Source organism: Macaca nemestrina, chromosome 19, assembly GCF_043159975.1.
Source record: "Macaca nemestrina isolate mMacNem1 chromosome 19, mMacNem.hap1, whole genome shotgun sequence".
Taxonomy (NCBI): domain Eukaryota; kingdom Metazoa; phylum Chordata; class Mammalia; order Primates; family Cercopithecidae; genus Macaca; species Macaca nemestrina.
This window is the reverse complement of record NC_092143.1, coordinates 20852958-20878355: the sequence shown is the minus strand read 5'-3', so window position 1 is coordinate 20878355 and position 25398 is coordinate 20852958. Positions and strand designations below refer to the sequence as shown.

The window sequence follows — 25398 nt, the reverse complement described above, 5'->3', positions numbered from 1 at the left end:
ATGTAAGTTGCTATCACAAAGGCTCACAATAGGAAAACAAAACCTAGAGAATGATTCCAAGTTCAATGTGCTTCATTTTTTTTAAAAAAGTAAAATATAATTCAAAAAATGACTTTAACAAAGATTTACTGAATATTTCCCATGTGCTAGGCACCAGGCTTGGTGCTAGGGATAGGAAGAAGGATAAGATACTTTTCTTACTATCATGGAGCAATTGCTGGGAGAAGATCCTAGTGGGAAGCAGACTGTGTGCAAGCTTTCGTAAAAGCAATGCCACTTAGAGAGGAGAAAACTAGTGCTTTTTCTTTAGAGTGGCTGTGAAAGATGCACACAGCAGGTAATATCTGAGCTTTAGTAATGAAGGTGTGAACTTCCCAGAATAGTGGGAAGGGCATTCCAACAGAAGACAGAACATCAAGTGAACATATGTCCTGATTTGCCTGAGACAGTACCAGTGTTTATTTTATCAATGCGATTATGAATAGTGCCCCTTTCATTTTTAAAATCATCCTGATTTGGATGACAAATTCTTCATGGATGCTGCAGAGTTCTGTGAGCCTGGGCCTTGAGAGCAGGGAGGACGGAAGAGATGTGCTTATGGATTGATGTCAGTGGGTGGACCCAGCCAGGAGGATGTCTCTGCAAGCAGAGTCAAGCAGAGCTGGGTACGTTTGGGTGATGGTCTCAGGAAGACAACTTTCAGCAACGTGAGAGTCAGAAGGAAGACAATTCAGAATCTGAGACCAGAGGGCATAATTCAGGACAAGAGATAAGCTGAGTGGCAGCAGGGATGTACAGGAGTTCCAGTTCATGAGACTGTCATGAGGCAGAAGTGATGGGATTTGGTAATCAATTACATGAACATGGAGGAGCATGAAAAGGCAGGGTAGATGCGGGTAATTCCCAAGATTCCAGTTTGGGAGGCTGGGAAGTTGGTGAAGTCACTAATCAAGATCTAAAACACAAAGGTGGAGGAGAAACAACAGCAGAAATAAATTCTTCTTTGAATGTATTGTTTGTGGAGCCTGCACAGCATGTTCAGGCTGCACTAACAAAAATGCCATAAACTGGGTAACTTATAAGGAACACAAGTTGATTTCTCACAGTTTTGAAGACTGAGAAGTCGGTGATTAGGATGCCAACATGATTGGGTTCCGGTGAGGACCCTCTCCCAGGTTGTGGGCTGCTGAGTTCTCCTTATATCTTCACATGGAAGGACAAGGCAGCCCTATGGGGCTTTTATAAGGGCACAAATCCCATTCATGAGGGCTCCACCCTCATGACCTAATCACCTCCCACAGACCCCACCTAATCCCATCAACCTTAGAGGTTAGGTTTCAACATATAAGTTTTGGGGAGACACAAACACTCAGACCATAGCAAAGGCCTCCAAAGAAAGAAGTGCAGCAGGTGACTGACATCAGATAGAAAGGACAGTCCATATGTATGTGGCAGCTGAGGATAAAGTAAATGGGAACAAAAGAGATTGCTGTGGGAGAGAAGAGGCAAAGACAGAGGAGAGACACGCTGTGAGAATCCTGAGCATGACCCAACCTACTGCAAGACATCCACAATAAACATGCAGCCCTAAATAAAAACAATAGGCCTACCACACATACACGTAAGTAGCTTCAACATCAACCCTTTAGTCATGTCTGCTCCCAGCCCTTTAAACCAGGCTGCTACAATTAAGCACCTCATCCTACTGAGGAACTGCTTACCCCCTACCCATCTGTCTCAGGAAGATGACTTTCAGCAACATGAGATTCAGAAGTAAGACAATTTAGAGGCTGAGACCAGAGGGCATTATGCAAGGCAAGAGAAAAGTCGAGTGGCAGTAGAGATGGCCAGAAGAGATCCAATTCATGAGACTGTCTCATTCTTGGGCACTATTAATAATCACATTTACAAAATAGGCAAATGCTGGCACTGTCCCAGGCAAATCAGGACAATACTGAAGAGGTGAGCTGAGGCCGAAGCAAAGTGAAAGACTGATCAACAGGCAGAGGAGGATTCATCTTCACTGCCCTCCCCTCTTAGGAGTTGCATTTTCTTGTGTAAGTCTGGTAGCAAAAGGCAGCTTTGACTTCAAACAGGATCCTACTGCAATTTTTTCCTCATTGCTTGCATGGGAATAATCAGATAGAAGGCCAGGGCAGCTCCAGGCGTCAGCTGACATTCTTCTTAGTGCATGTACAACTTCCTAAAAACCTGTGTTCGCTGTCAGCCAGAGTCCACCCTGAGACAAAAGCCCACTCAAGAGGATGCAGGCAAAAGTCTATTTATGAGCTAATAACTGCAACTTTAGGCGACAGAGAAAATTCCCTGTCTCAGCATTTTTATCCTGATTTTACTGTTAACGGTCCAGAAGGTGTGTTGACTTCAGCTCTGTTCATTCACACTAAAGGTCTCTGGTGATTAACAGCCGGCTACATGGTTGGGAATTGTGGTAGAAGGAATCCACAGGAATGTTTTATCCCATTTAAAATAAGTGTTGGGTAATCATTGTTGAGTTTACTAAATGAAGCAATTTAATGGGAAAATTCTTCAGAAAGTAGGGGTATACCACATCATTTTAACCACCAATTTATCTGGCTGTTCATATGTTATAGATCCAACTGCAACATCTCACTGCTCCTGGAAACAACTGGGTATGACTTCACTGCATGTGGACAAGAGGAAAATGTGCTTTTCTTCTGAAAGCAAAGTAAAAGCCTCTAACATCAGGAAGCACTGCACTCAACAGCAGCACTGTTTACAGCTCTGAGGTGATGGATGGACCCCAGGCCATGCTCTTCCTGGGTAAGCATTTCCCACTAAACAGCACACTGCTCACCAACAGCAGAGAAAGTGGGTCTAGCGCATCTGTGTTTGCTTTGCAGCCATTACTGTCAGCTGAGAAACTTGGCTTTAACCAAGCAGGAACACTGTGGGGGCCAAGTTAATTCATCAGTTCTCCCACATGTATAGAATACATCATGTACAAAACACTGTTGTGGACAACTCTGGGAACAGGGAGTGAATGATTCAGTCTACCCACGGAGAGATTCTATATTAGTCCGTTTTCATGCTGCTGATAAAGACATACCCGAGACTCAGTAGTTTACAAAAGAAAGAGTTTAATGGACTTACAGTTCCACATGGCTGGGGAGGCTTCATAATCACAGCAAAAGGTGAGGAGGAACAAGTCATGTCTTACATGGATGACAGCAGGCAAAGACAGAGTTTGTGATAGGAAGCTCCTGTTTTTAAAGCCATCAGATCTCATGAGACTTACTCATTTTCATGAGAACGGCATGGGAAAGACCCACCCCTATGATTCAATTACCTCCCACCAGATTCCTCCCTGGTACGTGGGAATTGCAGGAGTTACAATTCAAGATGAGATTTGGGTGGGGACACAGCCAAACCATATCAGACTCCAATCCTGTCACAGCCGGCAAAAGCACTGAGACTTCAATGGCTTGGTGAAAGTTCCATTTTTGTGAAAACCAGGAGCAAATGACATTCTACATAAGGATACAGCTTGGCAGCATGAGCCAGCAGCTGTGATCACGCAGGAGGAAAGGAGTCACTCAGGGCCTGTGGAAACTGCCATATTATCCATATGGAGAGGGTTTGCTGCTACCATGAACGTTTCAGCAAAGCTACAAGCCCCTTTTTTTTTTTTTTTTTTTTTTTTTTGAGGTCGGGGGCACAACATTGTGAATGTATACAAGGCACATTTTTAAAGTTACAAGGAGACTGGTCACGGTGGCTCATGCCTGTAATCCCAGCACTTTGGGAGGACGAGGTGGGTGGATCATGAGATCAGGGGACTGAGCTGGGCGTGGTGGTGCGTGCCGGTAGTCCCAGTTATCCGGGAGGCTGAGGCAGGAGAATTGCTTGAACCTGGGAGGTGGAGGTTGCAGTGAGCCAAGATTGTGTCACTGCACTCCAGCCTGGGCGACACAGCAAGACTCTGTCTCAAAAAATAAAGTTACAAGAGGCCAGGCTCAGTGGTTGATGCCCATAATCCCAGTGCTTTGGGAGCCCAAGGTGGGAGGATTGCTTTAGGCTAGGAGTTTGAGACCAGCCTGGGCAACATAGTGAAACCCTGTCCCTACAAAAAAAATAGCCAGGCCTGGTGGCATATGTCTATAGTCCCAGCTACCCAGGAGGCTGTGGTGGAAGGATCATTTAAGCCCAGGAATTCCAGGCTGCAGTGAGCCATGACTGTGCCATTGCAATCCAGCCTGTTGACAGAAAGAGATACGGACTCAAAACATTAAAACAAAAACAAAGTTACAGGGCACATTTTTCTATTTCATAAGGAATGTATGCTGCAGAAAAATTAGAAACTGCAGATGTATTTCTCCAGGGCCAAGGAGGAAAGTTGTGTGATGGAGCTGTTTACAAAGGTGTGCACAGGGGTAAGAATGCCAACCCAGGACATGAAGCACTGAGGGGTTGGCAACAGCAGGAAGCTGCTACCCCATCACCTGAAGGGGCAAGGGGAAAGAGCCGGTACAGAAAGGCAATGAGATGTGAGGGTAAAGTCATAAGAGGGACAATGACAGGGACTGTGGCCCTTCCTAGAGGCACGTGGCCAATACCAATCCACTGCTCTGGAGAAAGCTGAAGAGGAAATACGCCAGCCTCTCTCCCCTCATCCCCTGATCAGCTGCTGGGTGTGTCACTGGCTGTACCCAACAGAAAGCCAGATGGCACTCAATCCATTCCACAGAGTCAGGCTACAGAACCCAGGACACAGAGCAGCACAGGAAAGAATGGGGAGTGGGTGTAGAGTGGCAGAGAATATGCAGCACAACAGGAAACGATAATTTTCCCTGTTCATCTGCAAGAACCCCACTACCTAAAGACAGAAACTTTGGCTCATGGAGTCACTGAATATTTCTGTAAAACTGGATAAAAATTTAGGTGTTATGATGAACACAGGGAGGGGAACATTACACACCAGGGCCCATTGCGGGGTGCAGGGCTAGGGGAGGGATAGCATTAGGAGAAATACGTAAATATAGATAACAGGTTGATGGGTGCAGCAAACCACCATGGCACGTGTATACCTATGGAACAAACCTGCACATTCTGCACATGTATCCCAGAAGTTAAAGTATAAAAAAAAAAAAAAATTGGCTGGGCATGGTGGCTCACGTCTGTAATCCCAACACTTTGGGAGGTGGAGGTGGGTGGATTACGAGGTCAGGAGTTCAAGACCAGCCTGGCCAAGATGGTGAAACCCAGTCTGTACGAATAATACAAAAATTAGCCAGGCATGGTGGTGGGCGCCTGTAATCCCAGCTACTCGGGGGGCTGAGGCAGAGAATTCCTTTCGCCCAGGAGGCGGAGGTTGCAGTGAGCCGAGATCACGCCACTGCACTCCAGCCTGGGTGACAAAGAGAGACTTCATCTCAAAATAATAATAATAGTAATAATAATAATTAGGTGTTACATATATACATGCTTTATAAAAATGAGTATATATTTCATATGTAACCTGTTTTATTCACATAATATATCAAAAGCATTTTTCACCTCAGAAAAATATTCATTGACATAGCTTCCATTCTATGGATAGACCCAAAATTATACTCTTACCATTGCACATTTAGGTTTTGTTCAGTTTTTTGTATTAAAAAACAAAAGTGAGATTAAGCAGCCTCAAATGACGCCTCTTTGCACATCCTTAATTTCCCTAGGATAAGTTTCTAGACATGGATTTCTCATGTGGATTTCTCACATGGCTAAGGCCGCCTGTGTGCATAGCTAGCTTACTGGGCACTTTGTAAGTACGATATATCCAGGCAGGCACTGTGCTGGATGGCGATTTTTCCATAAGTCTTTTTTGTTTGTTTGCTTTTGTTTTTGAGATGGAGTCTTGCTCTGTCGCTCAGGCTGGAGTACAGTGATGTGATCTTGGCTCACAGCAACCTCCACCTCCCAGATTCAAGCAATTCTCCCACCTCAGCCTCCCGAGTAGCTGGGATTACCGGGATTACACACACACACCACCACACCTGGCTAATTTTCGTATTTTTAAGTAGAGAGAGGGTTTTACTATGTTGGCCAGGCTGGTCTCAAACTCCTGACCTCAAGAGATTCACCCGCCTCAGCCTCCCAAAATGCTGGGATTACAGACATAAGCCACCTTGCCCGGCCAATGTAAGTCACTTATAAAGATGAAGTATTGTCTTTTTAGCTGCACTTTGTTATTTTCCAATATGGTATTGCCAGTCTCCTCCACCAGCCTGCCCCTCTAGCTCCCATAACCCCTCACAGACATTGTTTATAAACATTAAAAGACTTGGACAATATTCCTGAATAACAAGGCTCCATGCTAGCTATGCCCCGCTACAGGCTGACACTGCCTGTGTCCAACCTACTCCCACCAACCATCTCATTTTCCTTTCCCTGGAAAGAGGGTTCTGACCAACAGCTCCTTGGCTTCCTCCTTGAATCAACAGGACATCCTGGCTGTGACCACAGCGCTGGAAGGTGAGGCCAGGGAACATCTATGGCTGAGAGGAAAGTTGGAGTCAAGAGAGGCACTATTGGGGAATATGTGGGCATCACTCCTGAGGGCCCATGTGCACCTACGTGGCTCCAGGCTGTCCCTGTGGCTGCAAGAAAGCTGCTTTCAAGGCCAGGTCTCCAGGCTTAGATGGAAGGAGCACCTGCGGTACCCTTGTGCTCTCAACCCGGACATCATGAAGTGCTGGAGATGACTTCAGGTTCCCTCATATCTCTCCCCAAACTTCCGGCGGGGCACTGGAGTTAGGTGGTACAATGAGAAGTACCTGAACAGGGGGTCAGTCCCACCTTTCAGCTGCAGGACCTAGGATAAATTAACTACGTCTGGCTTGCATTTCCATGGGAAATAATTACTAACACTGGGGGGTTGTTGTGTAAATGTACCCAGCACAGTGGGTAGCACAAACAGGCACTCAAAAAAATGGCATCCATGATGATTACTGATGCTGCATTTGTCTGAATATTTGGCTGTACAAAGTAATAGCGACTTCAGATACATGTTTTTCTTGTGTCAACAGCACAGGGCTGATGCAGTCATGGACCTCTGCTTCTTGCCTTACCATCTTCAATATGTGCTTCTATTTTAGTTCCCATAACATGTCTGTATTTCAGAAAGCAGGAGGGGGTGGGGGAAGGGCGGAAGAGAAGCACGTGCCTTATTACATAGGTGGCAAAACTCAGAAGTAAAACTTCTGAGTGAAAATTATAATAAAAGTGAAAAATTATAATAAAAACTTGTGGTTTTCATTACGATTTTTTTTATGCCACAAACTAAAGAAATGAACACTCTTGCAGGAATGATTTGGGGAAGAAAAGTCAATATATAAATGGTTAACTAATTCATTCCTCTTCAAGGTGGGAGAAGGAATAAGAAAGCGGGATGGCAAATGTCTGAGAAGAGGCATGGGCTTAGGATCAACAGGATGTTCCTAAGGGAAGGCATGTGAGCCTGGAAATATGACCAGCTTCTTTCATAATGAGGATTTGTCTCATGATCAAGCATGTATGTGCCCAGTAATAGGACGGCCATCTCTTATACAACTCCTGCCATGTAACCACGTTCATACAAAAATTTCAAAGTGGACTGGTCTATCTCTTCCTTAGCAAGTGATTCTATATCTTACACCAAGGACTCCATTATCCTAAATAATTTTCAATCCTACCAGGTATGGTGGCTCACACCTGTAATCCCAGAACTTTGGGAGGCTGAGGTGGGAGGATCACCTGAGGTCAGGAGTTTGAGACCAGCCTGGCCAACATGGTGAAACGCCGTCTCTGCCAAAAATACAAAAATTAGCCAGGTGTGGTGGCTAGTACCTATAATCCCAGCTACTTGGGAGGCTGAACCAGGATAATCACTGGGAGACAGAGTTTTCAGTGAGCCCAGATCATGCCACTGCCCTCCAGCATAGGCAAAAAGAATGAAACTGTGTCTCAAAATAATTTTCAATCCTATCACTCCGTCGTACAAGGCATTTTAGAAGTTCATCAAAATCTAAACCCATGATTGACATTCAAAGCTATGCCACAATTTGGCCTTAAGCAAAGCTCTGCAAAGGGCAGTTGAATATACTTTAATGATCACATTAAGGGACACTTCTTGTTTAAATATCACTGGGTTTGGGGAAAGGGGTAGTAGCTGCTGACAGGTCCTGAAGGCTAGGAAAGCCATTCGAGTACCCTACAATAAGAAGCCACCAGTGGTGGCCAGGTGTGGTGGCTCATACCTGTAATCGCAGCACTTTGGGAGGCCAAAACGGGCAGATCACTTGAGCTCAGGGGTGTGAGGGACCAGCCTGGGCAACAGGGCAAAACCCCATCTCTACAAAAAATACAAAAATTAGCCAGGTATGGTGGCGTCTATAGTCCCAGTTGCTTGGGAGGCTGAAGTGGGAAGATTGCTTGACCCCAGGAGGTTGAGGCTGCAGTGAGCCATGATTGCACCATTGCATTCCAGCCTGGGTGACAGAGTGAGACCCTCCATCTCAGAAGAAGAAGAAAAAAAAAAGAAAGAAAAGAAAAAGAAAAAGAAAAAAGAAGTGACTGACTTCTTCAGTCACTGACAGGGAGGAGACAGTCTTCAGCAAGAAAAGTGATAGGACATAGGTTTCCTTAATGGCATTTCCAAAGACCAGCAGCTGTGGGATGAACAGAGCTGAGTAGGAAGAGATAAGGCAGGAGGATGGTCACTTGGAACAAGTGTGTCGAGTGAGGGATGAGGTGATACAAGCCTGAACACAAGCAGTGAAGGGAAAGGGAAAGGCATGCTCAAAGGCTGCTATTTGTCAGATTAGATAAAAGGATGGTGGGAAGGTTAAAAAAAAAGGGGGGAGAGAATCAGTATTTACTCCTAGAGAGCGGGTTTAATGAGCTAGAAAAACACTGGCTCTAATGGCAATAACAAGAAAGTTGGCAGGACACTAGTTTGCAGATAAACATACAGATGACAAATTCAGCTAAGGAAAAGCTTCAAAATCCCTCAACAGGACAGAAGAAAGGATCAAAGACTTCAGCCATGGATGTGGAGACTGTCCATTCACATAGAATTCTATGTACATTAACATAGGTACAATCAGAGTAGAACTTGGGGCTGCAGGCTCTAAACTATTATGACCAGGAATGAAAAGGGAATAAAATATAATAAAAATGTGGTTGGAGTAGCTGTTTGGAAAATCAAAGTAGTATCATGAGACCAGAAGTCAAGACAGAAAGATGACACATGAAGGAGGATCATGATCCATGGGGTGGTGGGTACAGATCACCAGTGCAGATGACAGTGGTAGGTGGTAACTTGTCTGCAAAAAGCAACAATCCTCCCATTCCTGTGCACAAGCTGCTGCTGTCCCAAATCTAGACTGGCTGGCCCCATCACCTGCTTTGATCAATATTATGCAATGAAAGCAGCCTGTGCTAGCTCCAGTTTTCAGTAATTTAGGACTCAAAAGCTACCTCAGACTGCTTCTGTCTCTGCACTTGGAATGCTTATACGCCATAAACAGATGCCCTGCCTAGACTACTGATTGATGAGGGACCAAGTGGAGAGGTCAGCTGAAGGAGAGCTGAAGTATTTCTGCTGGCATCCAGCACCCAGACCTCAGACACATGAGTGAGGCCCTCTGAGCTCCTCCAGTGCCAGCTGAACCAATGCAGCCTGCACCATCTGGAACCAAGCCAAACCTTCTCTATTGAGCCTTGCCCAAATCACAGACCCATAGAATTGTGAGTAAGAGAGTAATTGTTTTAAGCTACTAAGTGTTGGGGTGGTTTGTTATGCTGTAACAGATGAAGAATACAAGAATAAAACTGTATAAGTGGGAACTAAACTATGAGGATGCAAAGGCATAATACTTTGGGGACTGGGGCAGGGGGAAGGGTGGGAAGGACTGAGGGATAAAAGACTACAAATTGGTTTCAGTGTATATTGCTTGGGTAGATGGGTGCACCAAACTCTCACAAATCACCACTAAAGAACTTACTCACATAACCACCTACCACCTGCTGTTCCCCCAAAAACCTATGGAAATTTTTTTTTAAATTTAAGACTAAGAAATAATCAAAAATCAACTGGAAACATGACTCCACCATGGCTCCACCGCTCGTAAGTTACATGACTGTGAGAAAGCTGCTTGACAAATCTAAGCCTTAATCATCTCTTCTGGATCATGAGGATTAAAGATAGTTTGTTGAGGCCAGGCGTGGTGGCTCATGCCTATAATCCCAGCTCTTTGGGAGGCTGAGGTGGGCAAATGGCTTGAGGTCAGGAGTTTGAGACCAGCCTGGCCAACAGGGCAAAACTCCGTCTGTACTAAAAATACAAAAATTAGCTGGGTGTGGTGGCATACACCCGTAATCCCAGCTACACGGGAGGCTGAGACAGGAGAATCGCTTGAACCTGGGATATAGAGGTTGCAGTGAGCCAAGATTGCGCCACTGCACTCCAACCTGGGTGACAGAGTGAGACTCCGTCTCAAGAAATAAACAAAAATGGTTTGAGATTGTCAAGAAGATTAAAGAAGATACACGTTGCTTAACACAATGCCTGGAACATAGTAAGTGCTCGGCAAATACTTCTTACAATCATTATTATTAAAAACAAGTTCATAAATAGCTCTTATTATTTTGACATACATTCCACCAATACCTAGTTTATTGAGAGTTTTTAGCAAGAAGGGGTGTTGAATTTTACTGAAGGCCTTTTTTGCATCTATAGAGATAATCATGTGGTTTTGTCATTGGTTCTGTTTATATGCTGGATTACATTTATTGATTTGCGTATATTGAACTGGCCTTGCATCCCCAGGATGAAGCCAACTTGATCATGGTGGATAAGCTCTTGGATGTGCTGCTGGATTCAGTTTGCCAGTATTTTATTGAGGATTTTCACATCGATGTTCATCAGGGATACTGGCCTAAAATTTTCTATTTTTGTTGTGTTTCTGCCAGGTTTTGGGATCAGGATGATGCCGGCCTCACAAAATGAGTTAGGGAGGAGTCCCTCATTTGCTATTGTTTGGAATAGTTTCAGAAGGAATGGTACCAGCTCCTCTTTGTACCTCTGGTAGAATTTAGCTGTGAATCCATCTGGTCCCAGGCTCTTTTTGGTTGGTAGGCTATTAATTACTGCCTCAATTTCAGAACTTGTTATATACTCAATGGATTATAAATCATTCTACTATAAGGGCACATGCACATGTATGTTTACTGCAGTACTATTCACAATAGCAAAGACTTGGAACTAACCTAAATGCCCATCAATGACACACTGGATAAAGAAAATGTGGCACATACACACTACGGAATACCATGCAGCCATAAAAAAGGATGAGTTCATGTCCCTTGCAGGGACATGGATGAAGCTGGAAACCATCATTTTCAGCAAACTAACACAGGAACAGAAAACCAAACACAGCGTGTTCTCACTCCTAAGTGGGAGTTGAACAATGAGAACTCATGGACACAGGGAGGGGAACATCACACAACAGGGCCTGTTAGGGGGCGGGGGACTAGGAGAGGGACAGCATTAGGACAAATACCTAATGTAAATGACGGGTTGATGGGTACAGCAAACCACCATGGCGCGTATATACCTATGTAACAAACCTGCACGTCCTGCACATGTATCCCAGGACTTAAAGTATAATAAAACAAAATGTGAAAAAAAACAAGGTCAATAAGAACATATTTGAGCACAACCAAAATTAATATGTTATTAAGTGCTTATTTGACAGGATCCAGGAAAATTTAGCAAGCACAATCTCTTCTGCTATTACACAATATTTGCATTGCTAAGAAATCTTGTGTAACCAACACTGTTATAAAATATAACTGCTCTCATAGGGAAAAGGGGTTTAGGATCTATAAAGTTTCAGAGTTACAATAGAAGTTATTTTCTGCAGGAATTTAATAAATAACAATAACCTTTAGCTGTAAAACCTAAACAATTCCTGGGCAAATCCAGCATTTAACCATATCCAGGTTTTGCTCAAAAGGCTTTTCTTTTTCTGTTTCCACCAAGACTATCACTGGCACTTTCCTGTATACATCCTTATCTTTACGGCCCATGGCTTTTCATAAAGCACAACATTGAAACAGGATGGATAATACAACACCCAAAGTTAAGATAAGTTGTAGCTCGGATAACAGTATTGAAGAAAATAACCTAGTCAGCTGCCCAAAGTGTCACTAGCAGCTTTTGTTCCTATGAGCAGTTCTAGTGCCCAATGACAGAAGCCTCACTGCCAATGGTGTTCTCTAGTAATATGTGTTATGCCCAATTTGTGGCACAAAAACTGATTCGGCCGGAATTTCTGCATTGTGTACCAACCATGGTACTACATAGTTCTATGATCATCTGTAACAGTGATTGGTATGGTCAACAGTTGATTGCAGATTGAGCACTATATGGGGAAAACCAAGCAACAATAACTAAAACCTACAGCAACTTTACATCTTTCTCCCCCACACACAGGACGACTGAAATACCATGAAAGCGTCTGTTCCTCTGAGCAGCTTCCCTCTAAGTGGATAGCTCCTGTATTAAAAGACTTTTCTACAAAGCCAAGGAAAATAAGCTTCCTCCATCTCTCAACTCCATTCTTTTGATAATCCCCAGTGATTGTCAACATACAAGCATTACTGAGTTAAAGGAAAGCCCCCATAACATTCAGGAGATAAGGAAAACATGCATCAGAGAGCAGAGAAGGTTGGTCCAGAGTTAAGAAACAGTTATCAAATACAAAAATTAGGAAGACATTCTCAAAATAGTGTCTGGGAGCTTAGCCCCTTTTACACTAGAAGATGCTGCTAGAGGAGGTATACATCAGACCTAGGGATACGATAGAAGGAATCTAACAGTAATGTCTGGAAGAAAAGAGGCGAGATCTCTAAGATGTTCAACAGAGGCAAACAAAAGTAAATGATGCAATGTTAAAAATCAGCAGTATTTGGTTAGGACACATAAAGGAAGCTACAGTTAATAAAAGCCAAAAAGTACACCCGCACCACCCACATAGGCTATCTCCAGAAGCAAGCAGTGGCATAAACAGTAACAACTATAATCCAGCACGGATAGCCCAGACATCATCCTATAAGCCCCATAAATTAGCCTTGACCAAACTGTACTTAGGACAGCAGCAGTCTATACGTGAATGTCACTAGAGGAACAATTCCTACCAAGTTCGCAATGTCTATTATCTTCATCACGTTATATACTGTTCTTTTTGCAGCAATCCTTGGATAAAGCTTCTCTTTGGTCTTAATAAGGAACAGTCATTATTCTCTTGGGCACTGTTGTTTTTGCCGCATGGACTTATATAACTAACTTTCTCACTGGATGCTAGAAAGCTCAGAACCAAATGCCCACCTGTAGCAAGTCTATGGCTCTTATGATATAGGCTGTTAGCCTCAGTGCCAGCTCTATTTCATATGTCTCCTGCCTTGTTTATCTTTTTCCTTTTCTCTTTCAATTTATGCTGTCTTCTTACATATATTATATAACTGCCTTATATATGGAATAAACCTAAGTATAAATTTAAATCAAATAAACACGCCTCTATTTCAGAGGACAATCTTACCGTACAGTAATATGTATTCATTCTTTCACAAATATGTATTCTGCAACATCAGGAGCTGTACTAGACACAGGGTATACAAAAATGAGACAGATCAGCCCCTGCTCTCACATCTAGTCAGGAATAGACATAAGAAATAAGGTACAAGTCATTTTAAGTACTACAACAAAGTAAGACAAAAACCTGAAATGGACAGCCACAGATAGGGATGGAGGGAAGTGTCAGTGGGGGAGTCTGGGAGACCTCTTACTGAGGATGTGACATCATAATTAAATTCAGAAGGATTAGGAACCAGAATTAGGATTTAAGTGGGAGGAAGACCTTTTATCCAGGTAGAGGGAATGGAACAGGTAATAGTTTGAGACAGGGAAGAGTCTTAAAGAAATGAAATGACTGAGCTCAACTGATGGAGGATAGTGTAGGACGAAGGTGGAGAGCAAGACAGCGGCTGGGCCTCACAGCCCAGGGTAAGGGGTATGGATTTTGTTTCCAGAGTGATGAGATGCCACAGAAGGATTTTAAGCCTGGGTGTTTTAAGGTTCAGGATCATACCTTCTGCTACATAAGAATAGATTGCAAGAAGTTAAGACAGGAAGCAAAGAACAGTTACAGTATTCCAGGCCAAAGATGACAGTCGCCTGGACCAGGATGATTGCATAGAGAGAGAGAGCCCAAAAAGCCCCAAATTGGATACATTTGATGAAAGATTTGATGCAAAGGAAATGTGAAATGGAATAATCTAAAATTGCTTCTGAATTTATATCTGGAGCAACTATCCAGGGATTCAGAGCACAAACTAGAGCACAAACTCAGACTGCTGTGAGTGGGGGGTGGTGGGGGGCAAAAATCACCATCTCTATTTGGGCCTGTCATCTTTGAAATTTCTTGAAGACATCCAAGTAAAGATCAAGGAAGCAACTGGATATGTGAATTGCTGAGGCTCAAAAGATACACTTCCCAAGATCCTTTCTCAGGAAAGAACTAGTCTACACAATCCACCAAAATAAAGTAATAAATCAGTAAAGGGGAAAAATGTGAGATCCAGGAAATCCAGAATTCAACACCAGAGAAAGATAAATTTTCCAGGATACTCAGGAGGCAGGAGGATCACCCGGGCCCAGGAGTTGAGTCTTTTTAAAAGATTATCTCTTAAAAAAAAAAAAAAAAAAAAAATTTCCCCAGCAGGACAGAGTGAAGGTGGTGAGAAACCAACTGGATTAGTGCAGGCCTCAATGCTCTGGGCCAAATGTAAAGTTGAAATGACAGAACATCTAATGAGTTTGAATATTTTGAGAGGAACTTCACACAAAAGGGAGTGAGAGGGGTTGGCTTCTCATTATATATGTACAAACAAATTAAATTAAACTATAGGACAGGTAAGATATGGTAAAAGAAAGGAAAAGCAATCCTAGTATACGCAACCGGGCTTAGAGTCAATAGCATTTCCACAGTCATTACATCAACACTGAAAACTGACCTATCCCAAACTACAACACAACCACACCGGGGGATGCAAAGATGGGACGCAAGCGTGTGCGATGGTTGTAAGCAGGTGCGGTGGTTATAAGCATGTGTGATGCTTACAAGCGTGTGCAGTGCTCGATAGCTCAATTTTCTCCTACCATAGGAGGAGGGGGGAAGACTCAAAACTGAAAAAATTTGAAACCTAATTTTCTTAGAGTGATGGAGGCAAAAACCAAAAGAATAAGCCAAAAAGTTAGAAAGCGGTTGCTGTGGTGAGGACAGGAAGGACCAGGGGGGTGTTGAGGGCACAATGTCTTCCCAGCTGTGGGATCGTTTGATTCTAACTGCTGTAATTTAAATAATATTTTAGACTAAACATTTAAGACATCAAAAATGTTGAGTAAATCATTGATTCGACTCTGAATAGGTAAAATGTTGAAAATGTCCACGAAGGGTCGGGCGCGGTGGCTCAAGCCTGTAATCCCAGCACTTTGGGAGGCCGAGACGGGCGGATCACAAGGTCAGGAGATCGAGACCATCCTGGCTAACACGGTGAAACCCCGTCTCTACTAAAAAATACAAAAAACTAGCCGGGCGAGGTGGCGGGCGCCTGTAGTCCCAGCTACTCGGGAGGCTGAGGCAGGAGAATGGCGTAAACCCGGGAGGCGGAGCTTGCAGTGAGCCGAGATCGCGCCACTGCACTCCAGCCTGGGTGACAGAGCCAGACTCTGTCTCAAAAAAAAAAAAAAAAAAAAAAAAAAAAAAGAAAATGTCCACGAAGACTAGATAGCAGAATATTAAGAACAGAGAGACCATGACTAGATACCTTTCCCTTCAGAATATTTGTTGCCTTTTATATTTAAAAAATTATATTTATATATATTTTAGATGGAGTCTCACTCTGTTGCCCAGGCTGGAGTGCAGTGGCACAATCTCCGCTCAATGCAACCTCTGCCTCCCGGGTTTGAGCGATTCTCCTGCCTCAGTCTCCTGAGTAACAGGGATTATAGGGATTACAGGTGTCCACCACCACACTCAGCTAATTTTTGTACTTTTAATAGAGACACGGCTTCACCATGTTGGTCAGGCTGATCGCAAACTCCTGACGTCAAGTGATCCACCTGCCTTGATCTTCCAAAGTGCTGAGATTACAGGCATGAGCCACCGCACCAGGCCCATATTTTTATATTAGAGAAGCTAATGTATTAAGTGTCGATGAATCCAATTTTGCTACAAAAAAAAAGTCAAAGTAAAGGCCTGTTCATTTGGGTTTAAAAGGGCTCTAGACATAAAAGTAAAATACAAATATACATATAAAAATAAAATGTTAGCTTCCCTTTCAAAGCTAAATTTTCATCTGATAAGAATACACCATGTTCATGCTACAGTATTCATATGAACTGCCTTTGAGGCGAAGTAATTTTATATTTAAGTGTTTTTGAATCCAAAGCAGTTAACAGTCCTCAGGTGGCTGCCCCATACAGTGATCTGCTCTACCACAAACAGGGCCACAGTGCACCATTCTAATGGACGGGACAGAATTTCTATTCTAGAAACTTGCCCAGAATTCACACACCTGTTATGATGAAACAAACAGAGCAGAATTTTGGTATGAGCATGACTCTCCATTGGCATATTTGAAAAATGTTCATAATTATAAGCTTTTCATAATTATAAGCTTTTTAATTATAAGTTAATTATAAGTTTTAATTACAAATTAAAACTATCTGGGTTATTCAAGAGAAGCCTCATCCTTTTATGCAGGAAATTTGGCTGAGAGAAAAAAAAAAAGGTATCTCACTTGAGTTTTGCATGAGATCAACAGGCTGCTGGTTTGAAGCTTGATTCCTTCTAACTTTCTCCCGCTTGCAAGTTAGTCTCTCTAATCTGCATTTTAACCTGCCCTCCTTTGGAAGGAACGTAGTTAAGGCTGGGGTTGTAACATGATGGATGAAAGGGAATCTCCACTGCAACTTTGGTTTTTTCAGTGTGCTTTACATGCACAGTGAAAGGAAAACATCTTGGGGCCCCCAAATCACTAAACTAAAGGTAAAAGTCAAACTGGAAACTGCTTAGGGCCAGCCTCCCTCCCATTCTATTCAAAGTCACCCCTCTGCTCACTGAGAGAAGTGCATTTCTTTTGGAGAAATATATCCAGCTTTTCACCCTCAAAATAAACTTGAATCTTTTAATGATTATAATGCTGTGAGCCCCCAAAATCTGAGACAGGTCTCAGTTAATTTAGAGAGCGTATTTTGCCAAGGTTGAGGACACGTGCCCATGACACAGCCTCAGGAGGTCCTGACGACATGTACCCAAGGTGGTCAGAGCACAGTTTGGTTTTATACATTTTAGGGAGACATGAGACATCAACCGACACATGTAAGATGAATACTGGTTCAGTCTAGAAAAGCGGGACAACTTGAAGGGGGAGGGAGCTTCCAGGTCATAGGTAGGTAAGATATATGGTTACATTCTTTTGAGTTTATGGTTAGCCTCTCCAAAGGAGGCAATCATGGGCACAGTGGCTCATGCCTGTAATCCCAGCACTTTGGGAGGCTGAGGCAGGATGAGACCAGCCTGGAAAACATGGTGAAACCCCATCTCTACTAAAAATACAAAAATCAGCCAGGCATGGTGGCACATGCCTGTAATCCCAGTTACTTGGAAGGCTGAGGCAGGAGAATCACTTGAGCTCCAGAGGCGGAGATTGCAGTGAGCTGAGATTGTGCCACTGCACTCCAGCCTGGGTGACAGAGTGAGACCCTGTCTGAAAAAAGAAATGCAGCCTGTTGATCTCATGCAAAACTCAAGTGAGATACCTTTTTGTTAAGCTGAGACTGCCTAAATATGGAAAGGATGTTAATAAATTTAAAAACCTGATAATTATCTGGGTTATTCAAGAGAAGCCTCATCCTTTTATGAAGGAAATTTGGCTAAGAAAAAAAAAGGGAAAGCTATTTGATATCTTTTTAAACATATACAGCTAAGTTGCATAGCTGTCTTGTGTCACCATTTCCCTCGGAATCTCTAAACAGAGCCAAATATGGAACCAGAACTCGGAGCAGCAGAACGATGAAAATGGCAGCAAGGCCACAGACAGTAAATTTGCACATGAAGTCTTTTCGAGGGCCCTGAGATACACTGAGCAGAGGCTCTTTGGTCAGTCAAATAAATACATTCAGAAGGAGAAACGTGCTGAAAAATAAGTTTGTAATAGAAACATTAGTAAATATGAGAAACATACCAAGCCCAGTATGTTAGGATAAAAGATGTGTAAGAGATTTTATGAGAAAGCTCATCCAATGTCCCGTTTTCTTCCCACTTTATCAGCAGGAGTCTGCCCAAAGGCAACTTGATTTCTCCTTTTTAGGAAGACAGCAGGTGCCATGGGACTACAGCTCTCCGTGAAGTGAGGAAGCTGATACTTCACCCTGTGTTCTGCTATCCTATGGCACAGCACATCTTGAAAGTAAGCTGTGAAAAGCCAGCCAGCCAGTGGCCAGCCAGGGCCCTTAACACTTTGATGGGCTCCTGCACTTACCCAGCATGATCCTGCAGCAGAGAGCAGTGCACTTTAAAGCACAGACCTGGGGAGTAAAAAGACTTTTTCCTTTTTAATAATTGGGGTAAGAAACCATTAAAGCCATTCAAGAGATTAAATCCACAGTGCAAAGATGGCTATCATGTTTGTTAGGCTGATTAGAGATAAGTACTGCAGAGTCTCCCACAGTCCAGATGATCGCCCTTGTGTCAAGCAAATGCCCTGGGCTGTAAACTAAACCTGCTTCTGTTTGCTCTGTTCTCGGTGAAGGTGGGAGTGGTCCCTGTCAGACTGTCAGACCTGGAAGGAACTCTGGCAAAGCCACATCCCTCCTCTGAGGCTTGGAGAGAGCCAGAGGGTTTCTGGAGGACCCTGCAGTGGAAGGTAGGGAGAGGGCAGGTCATCAAAAACCATGTCTCCCAGACCAGGCACGGTGGCTCATGCCTGTAATCCCAGCACTTAGGGAGGCCAAGGTGGGCAGATCATGAGGTCAAGAAATCGAGACCATCCTGGCCAACATGGTGAACCCTGTCTCTACTAAAAATACAAAAATTAGCTGAGAGTGGTGTCACATGCCTGTAGTCCCAGCTACTCGGGAGGCTGAGGCAGGAGAACGGCGTGAACCCGGGAGGTGGAGGAGTTGCAGTGAGCCAAGATCTTGCCACTGGACTCCAGCCTGGAGACAGCAAGACTTCATCTTAAAAAAAAAAGACCATGTCTCCTAAGTTCCAGAACCACGTGCTACCTGCTTACATTAGATCTTCTGATTCATTCTGATAAAACTTAAGATGCTAATTTCAAGTATATCAAGTTTAAAATCTGAATGTACTGAAACAAAGACTCCCCCCTTTAGCATCTGCTAATTTCCTTAGAGAACTCTCCAATGAATAGATGAATTATGATGCCTCCCTACAATTAAATGCCATGCTGGGAAATGGCTTAGCACCCTATTTAACCATAAGCAAGTATTCCTTATCTATTAACTGGGAAAAAGAAATTGCAGAATAAACCCATTTCTATAAGTGGTAAGTCTAAGGATATCTTAGCATATGCATAGAAAGATTAGGAAAAATAAACTCCAACCCTTTGATCATCTTTACCCCGAAGGGGTGAAATTGGATGACCCTCAGTTCTAACTCGCACATTGCCATGATGTAAAACATGCAGAGAAATATTGCCATGACTAGAAACAACATAAATAAACTCTTAAAAAGAAAACTTCCAAAACAGAGTTCTTCCTTCTTGTGCCCCCTTCCCTGTAGGAACTACAGAGTGGAGCTTTCCTTTGTAAAGAAACTGTCAAATAATTCTTCTCTCTTCCTTTTTCCAAACCTAAGAATCTCCATTCTCTTGGGTAGGTCAGCTGTGATGGTAGAAAAAGTGATATATATTTTCATATACTTTCCTAGAAGAACAAAAGTGCTTTCCCCTCATCATGAAGGCAGTTTCTTTTGGGATTCAAACCCCTGAATTTTAGAACCCTAAAAAGTTCTAAAATTTTAGAACCCAAAAACTCTTTGAACCCTCAAGAGTTCAAAACCCTTGAACTCTCACCTGTTCAAGGCATAAGGATTTAGATATGCTCCTAGTGCTCTGAGCTTCACAAGACAAAGGCAGACATCACCTCAAAGGCACACACAGAAGCATGTGTCAAACGTGTTAGGAAAATCCAATAGTGGTCAATCTGTGCTAGCAAATGAACACAACTCCTAAGATCACACAAGTCATGCATTTTTAAAGGTTGAACAGTGTGAAGTTTTCCTTTTTTAAACAGAAAGTTGGCCAGGCACGGTGACTCACACCTGTAATCCCAGCACTTTTGGAGGCTGAGGCAGGTGGATCACCTGAGGTCAGGAGTTTGAGACCAGCCTGGCCAACATGGTGAAACCCCATTTCCACTAAAAATACAAAAAAGATTAGCCAGCAGTGGTGGCGCACACGTGTAATCCCAGCTACTCTGGAGGCTGAGGCAGGAGAATCACTTGAACCCAGGAGGCGGAGATTGCAGTGAACCAAGATTGCATCACTGTACACCAGCCTGGGTGACAGAGTGAGACTCCAACTCAAAAAAAGAAACAAAGGAAAGAAAGAAAGGGAAAAAAAAGGAAAGAAAGTCAAGGAAGGATTCACTGAAGAGGCAGGACCTGGAGATGCAGCCTGAGTAAACAAAGCCAGATGGCCAAAGGCTGCAAGCTGGGGTAGTCCACGCTGGAGCATCCCAGTCAGTACACATGAATTCCCACCTCACTCCCCACATCAGTGACCACAAAGACATGGCCTTGGCTGTGCCAAGACCTCAAACCTCCTTCCCTAGGACAGCAGGGTAGCAGCTGGACCACCAGAACTCCCAGGGCCAGTTGTCTCCAGCCTAGAGCACCCTTTTTCATTGACCTTAATGTGGTCTCTGCTGATTATAATTTACCTATATTTTACGGCCTCAAATTATACTTCTGAAACACTGAGGGTTTCTGGGAATGGACTCGCAAAGCAGTGGGGGTGGTGGAGATGCTGAGTAATGGTCAGGAGTCCACTCAGATCCTCTCATGCCTTCTCATTAAATCTCCTTTCCTACACTTTGGGAGGCCAAGGCAAGCAGATCACCTGAGGCCAGGAGTTCAAGAGCAGCCTGGCCAACATGGCAAAACCCTGTCTCTACTAAAAATACAAAAATTAACCTGGCATGGTGGCGAGTGCCTGTAATGCCAGTTACTCAGAAGGCTGAGGCACAAGAAACGTTTGAACCTGGGAGGCGGAGGTTGCAGTGAGCTGAGATTGTGCCACGGCACTCCAGCCTGGGTGACGGAGTGAGACTCTGTCTCAAAAATAAAACAAAATCTCCATTCCTATAATATCCTCAGTAATAGGCTGCCACACTCAAACTAGCAAGCTTTGAAATATATTAAACTCAGGTCACTTATATACCACTTTGTGTCTTGCCAGCCTCAAATTCAGAGATTCTTCATTAAGAGCCTCAGGGGTACCTCTATACTCTATACACAAAATGCAGTTGCATTTCCTTTATTTCTTGCTTTATAATCATTTCCATTTCTATGATTTAGCCAGCATAATTGCTATTGTAACACTCAAAAAGACAATTACATGTACAAACTATGCATTATAGACAGACATATTTGGAGACTGCCTGGTTTAAGGCCATGTGGTAAATACGGAGCTTGAATTGTAACTATCTGGTCAAACCACAGAAACCATTATTCTGTGATGCATACAGTTAACTCGAGCCCATAAAAAGCCTTGTGTTTTCTGGGGTGGAGGGTGAAGGGTTGAGAAATTCTTCCAATTATCAAGAGGACTGGAGAGTAAAGCGTACAGATAGGGTGAGGGGAGAATCTCCGACAGCACGTAGATGTCCAATCATACCATGTAAAAAAATGTGTTTGATACTCACAAGGAAAGAAAAACACAGCTTGACGCTGAAAAGCTTTCATTTATAATATGCTGAGCCATGTTTATATCTTGGGAGAAGTTTCATGCAGTGCAGCAACAAAGCAAAATATTTTTTTTAATGCTCCAAAGGTCACTGAGTAGCTCCAGACACCAAGCTGAGAGCCTACAATACAAAATAAAGAGTGATGGCATTTGCACCCTGAGATTTGGAATGGCTCAGCTTGAGAAACCAAGAACTCGTCCTATCCTTGATCCACTCTCCTGTTATCCCCTCCATCACTTCCCTGACACCCTCAAACCACCCTGCACAGAATGGAGAGGGTCTAACAGATGAAGGATTGGAGACACAGGCATGGTGACAGTCACCGAGGGACCACTGAGGGACCTGGACCTGCAGCAATTGCAAAGGACACAAGAGACCCCAGCTCAGTGGCCATGGAAGAAACAAAGACCATTTACCCAGCTTCTGACAAAAAGCCAGGCTGTTCACAACCTTATGCTTCCTCCTCAAGTTTAAGGCAGAAGTTTTCAACCTACTGGAATCACATGAGGAGCTTTAGAAATTCCTGGTGCCTGGCACCCACCTCCAGAGTTTCTGGCATGACTCTGGTGTGAAAGGTGGCAAGCCAAGGTATGTGGAGCAGCCTGAATGCTGGGATTTTTAAAAAGCTCCTCGGATGATTTCTACGTGCAGTCCAGGCTAAGAATCACTGCCTAGCACCTTGCCAGGAAGGAAACAACAGAATATTCTGTTGTTATGGTGATATAGTGACGATTAGGACTGTGCTTCTCAACATTTGATGTGCATAGCAAGCACCTAGTGACCTTGTCAGAATGCAAATTGTGATTGGGTAGGTCTGGGATGAGGCCTGGGCACCTGCATTTTTAACAGTGATGTCTTGCTGTGAACAGAATAGGTTCTAATCTCCCCAAATTTGGCACCATCCTGGAGAGAGGCTCTGCAGAAATGAAAGCATAGTAAAGCTTAATCCCTGTTATTTTAGATAAAGCTTAATCCCCGTTATTCTTCAATGATGTTGAACAGAATTTAATTTCATTGAATACACTCAGGACATCGTGGACAGTGATATCCATCGAAAGCAAGGCATGTATGACAATGTGTCCCCCTTTATTAAATGGCATCAGTGTGTGCTGGGTTTTTGGAGTCAGGGGGAATGATTTTTGTGACTACTTTTGACGACTTGTCCAACTTTTGTTTTTAACTAGTGGGATGAATGTCACTGTTTCCAGCAGTCCTCCCTTCCTCTAAGTGCCTCTTTTAAATTTGCAGTTGGCAGAAAAGCAAGGTAACCACAATTGTCAGGCCTTCAAGAGCCCAGTAGTTGAGAAGAAAACAGGCTCCGGAGTCAGACTGCCTGGCTTCGAAGCCCAGCCCAGCCCTGCCATGTACCTGCATGTGACCTTGACACTATGCAAGAGCTTGCACAGTATAAAGACAAGCTGGAACAGCTGACAGTGAGTCCTCACACACAGGGCAAACTGAGGCACTCATCAGACAGTATTTGATGCTTTTTTATATCCATCTTTGGTTTCTCAAAGCCTTTTGTAATATCTATTTCTTGTGATGTTTTCTTTATAATATCCATTTTGGATTCAAAGCTCCCTTGTATTGTCATCCCTTTCCTTCTCCCCTTCTTCCTTTTTCAGCTGTGTTCCAGATAGAAGTTGTTGCCAGTCATAAGTATGGGGTTACAATACAGTTTCTCTCTCCCTATGTCCACACAACCAGGCCAGTGTGATCTGCAGAAAACCAACAATACCAAAACCAATTTTACAGAATTTTTAAAACCCTTCAAATGTTCTCAGAGATAAAAGCCTGTTGATACTATATTCTAAGTTTTTCTCATCATTCAGATTTGGCCAGAACTACACTCCAGTGCATTTTTGTTTGGGGGCAACCTTGCCTCTAAAGGGCATCATCGCCTGCTCTCATACAACCTGCAGTTGGTTCAACAAGTCTGTGGTCTAGGTGGGTTCCCAGGAAGGCAACCTCCGCTCTACCATGCAATTTCACACCACAAAAAAAGTGAGCCATTTATTTGTGGGAAAATTCCAAAATGAAGCAAGGACACATTATCAAGAGCAATCCAAATGAAAGCAAATAGGCCATAGTCACAGAAAAAACCACAGCGTGATCTGTGCTGGCTTACAGATGCCCTCCAATCTTCGAGGAAATAGTGCTAGACAAAGGCAGAGGGTTAAAAAACTTACATTTGTCTATCTATGAACCTTTCTAAGTTTAAGCCTACCGAAGTTAAAATGGGTATGTTAAAGATGAGAAAATTTTCACAACTTCATCTCCGTAGGATCCTATTTCTGAACAGATCTGTGCCTGTGTTTTTTTCTTTACACCACATCATTTCTTTACCTTCCTAACACATCAAATGATGAATTCCAGTTTCCTAACTTTTCCCTTCCTTTGCCAAAATACCATTATCAGACTTTGTCTCTCTTGCCTCAGAATATTTCTTTTAGACTGTTCTCTCCTCCTCCACTACTGTTTTCCACAGTCATTGTTAAAGCCATCACTATTTAGGAGTCTCCATGAGCTTTGTGGAACAAAACAGCTGGTGTTAAAAGGAAGTTCAAAAATTCATAAGTTCAGGCTGGGCGTGGTGGCTCATGCCTGTAATGCCAGTACTTTGGGAGGTCGAGATGGGTGGATTACCTGAGGTCAGGAATTTGAGACCAGCCTGGCCAACATGGTGAAACCCTGTCTCTACTAAAAGTACAAAAAAATTACCCGGGCATGGTGGCACAAGCCTCTAGTCCCAGCTACTAGGCAGGAGAATCCCTTGAACTCCGGAGGTGGAGGTTGCAGTGAGCTGAGATTGCACCACTGCCCTCCAGCTTGGGCAACAGAGACTGTTTCAAAAAAAAAAAAATTATTAAGTTTAATCACTGATATATTCTGCATAGTATACCTGTATAGTGGTATTATACATTTTTAGCCATACATGGAAAAATATAAAGTTATAACTGATTCAGAATACCCTTCAGTGAAAATGGCTTTTTTTCTAGATGTGCATTCCTCCAAATATATGCTATCATTCGATCTTTGAATGTAAAAAGTTTTCTACCATACTAATTCAAAACTAACGCTTCAGCTGGGTGCAGTGGCTCATGCCTATAATCCCAACACTTTAGGAGGCTGAGGAGTTCAAGACCAGCCTGGACAATGTAGCAAGAATCCATCTCTACACAAAATTAAATTAGCCAGGCATGGTGGTGTGCTCCTGTAGTCCCAGCTACTTAGGAGGCTGAAGCAGGATAGTTCAGCCTCGGAGACTGAGGCTGCAGTGAGATATGATCGCACCACTGTACTGCAGCCTGGGCAACAGAGTGAGACCATGTCTCAAAAAA

At 43.3% G+C, this 25398-nt stretch overlaps 1 protein-coding gene and 1 long non-coding RNA gene across 7 annotated transcripts in view; one reads left to right on the top strand and one right to left on the bottom strand.

Annotated features, from left to right (window-relative positions):
• LOC105477048 (collagen and calcium binding EGF domains 1) overlaps positions 1-25398 on the bottom strand; it is a 288584-nt gene that overhangs the window by 251979 nt on the left and 11207 nt on the right. The gene's annotated exons all lie outside the window — the stretch shown is intronic.
• LOC139360004 (uncharacterized) lies at positions 22808-23444 on the top strand. Its single transcript, XR_011616859.1, has 3 exons — positions 22808-22865; positions 23019-23119; positions 23306-23444. It is a non-coding gene; the product is annotated as an uncharacterized lncRNA (long non-coding RNA).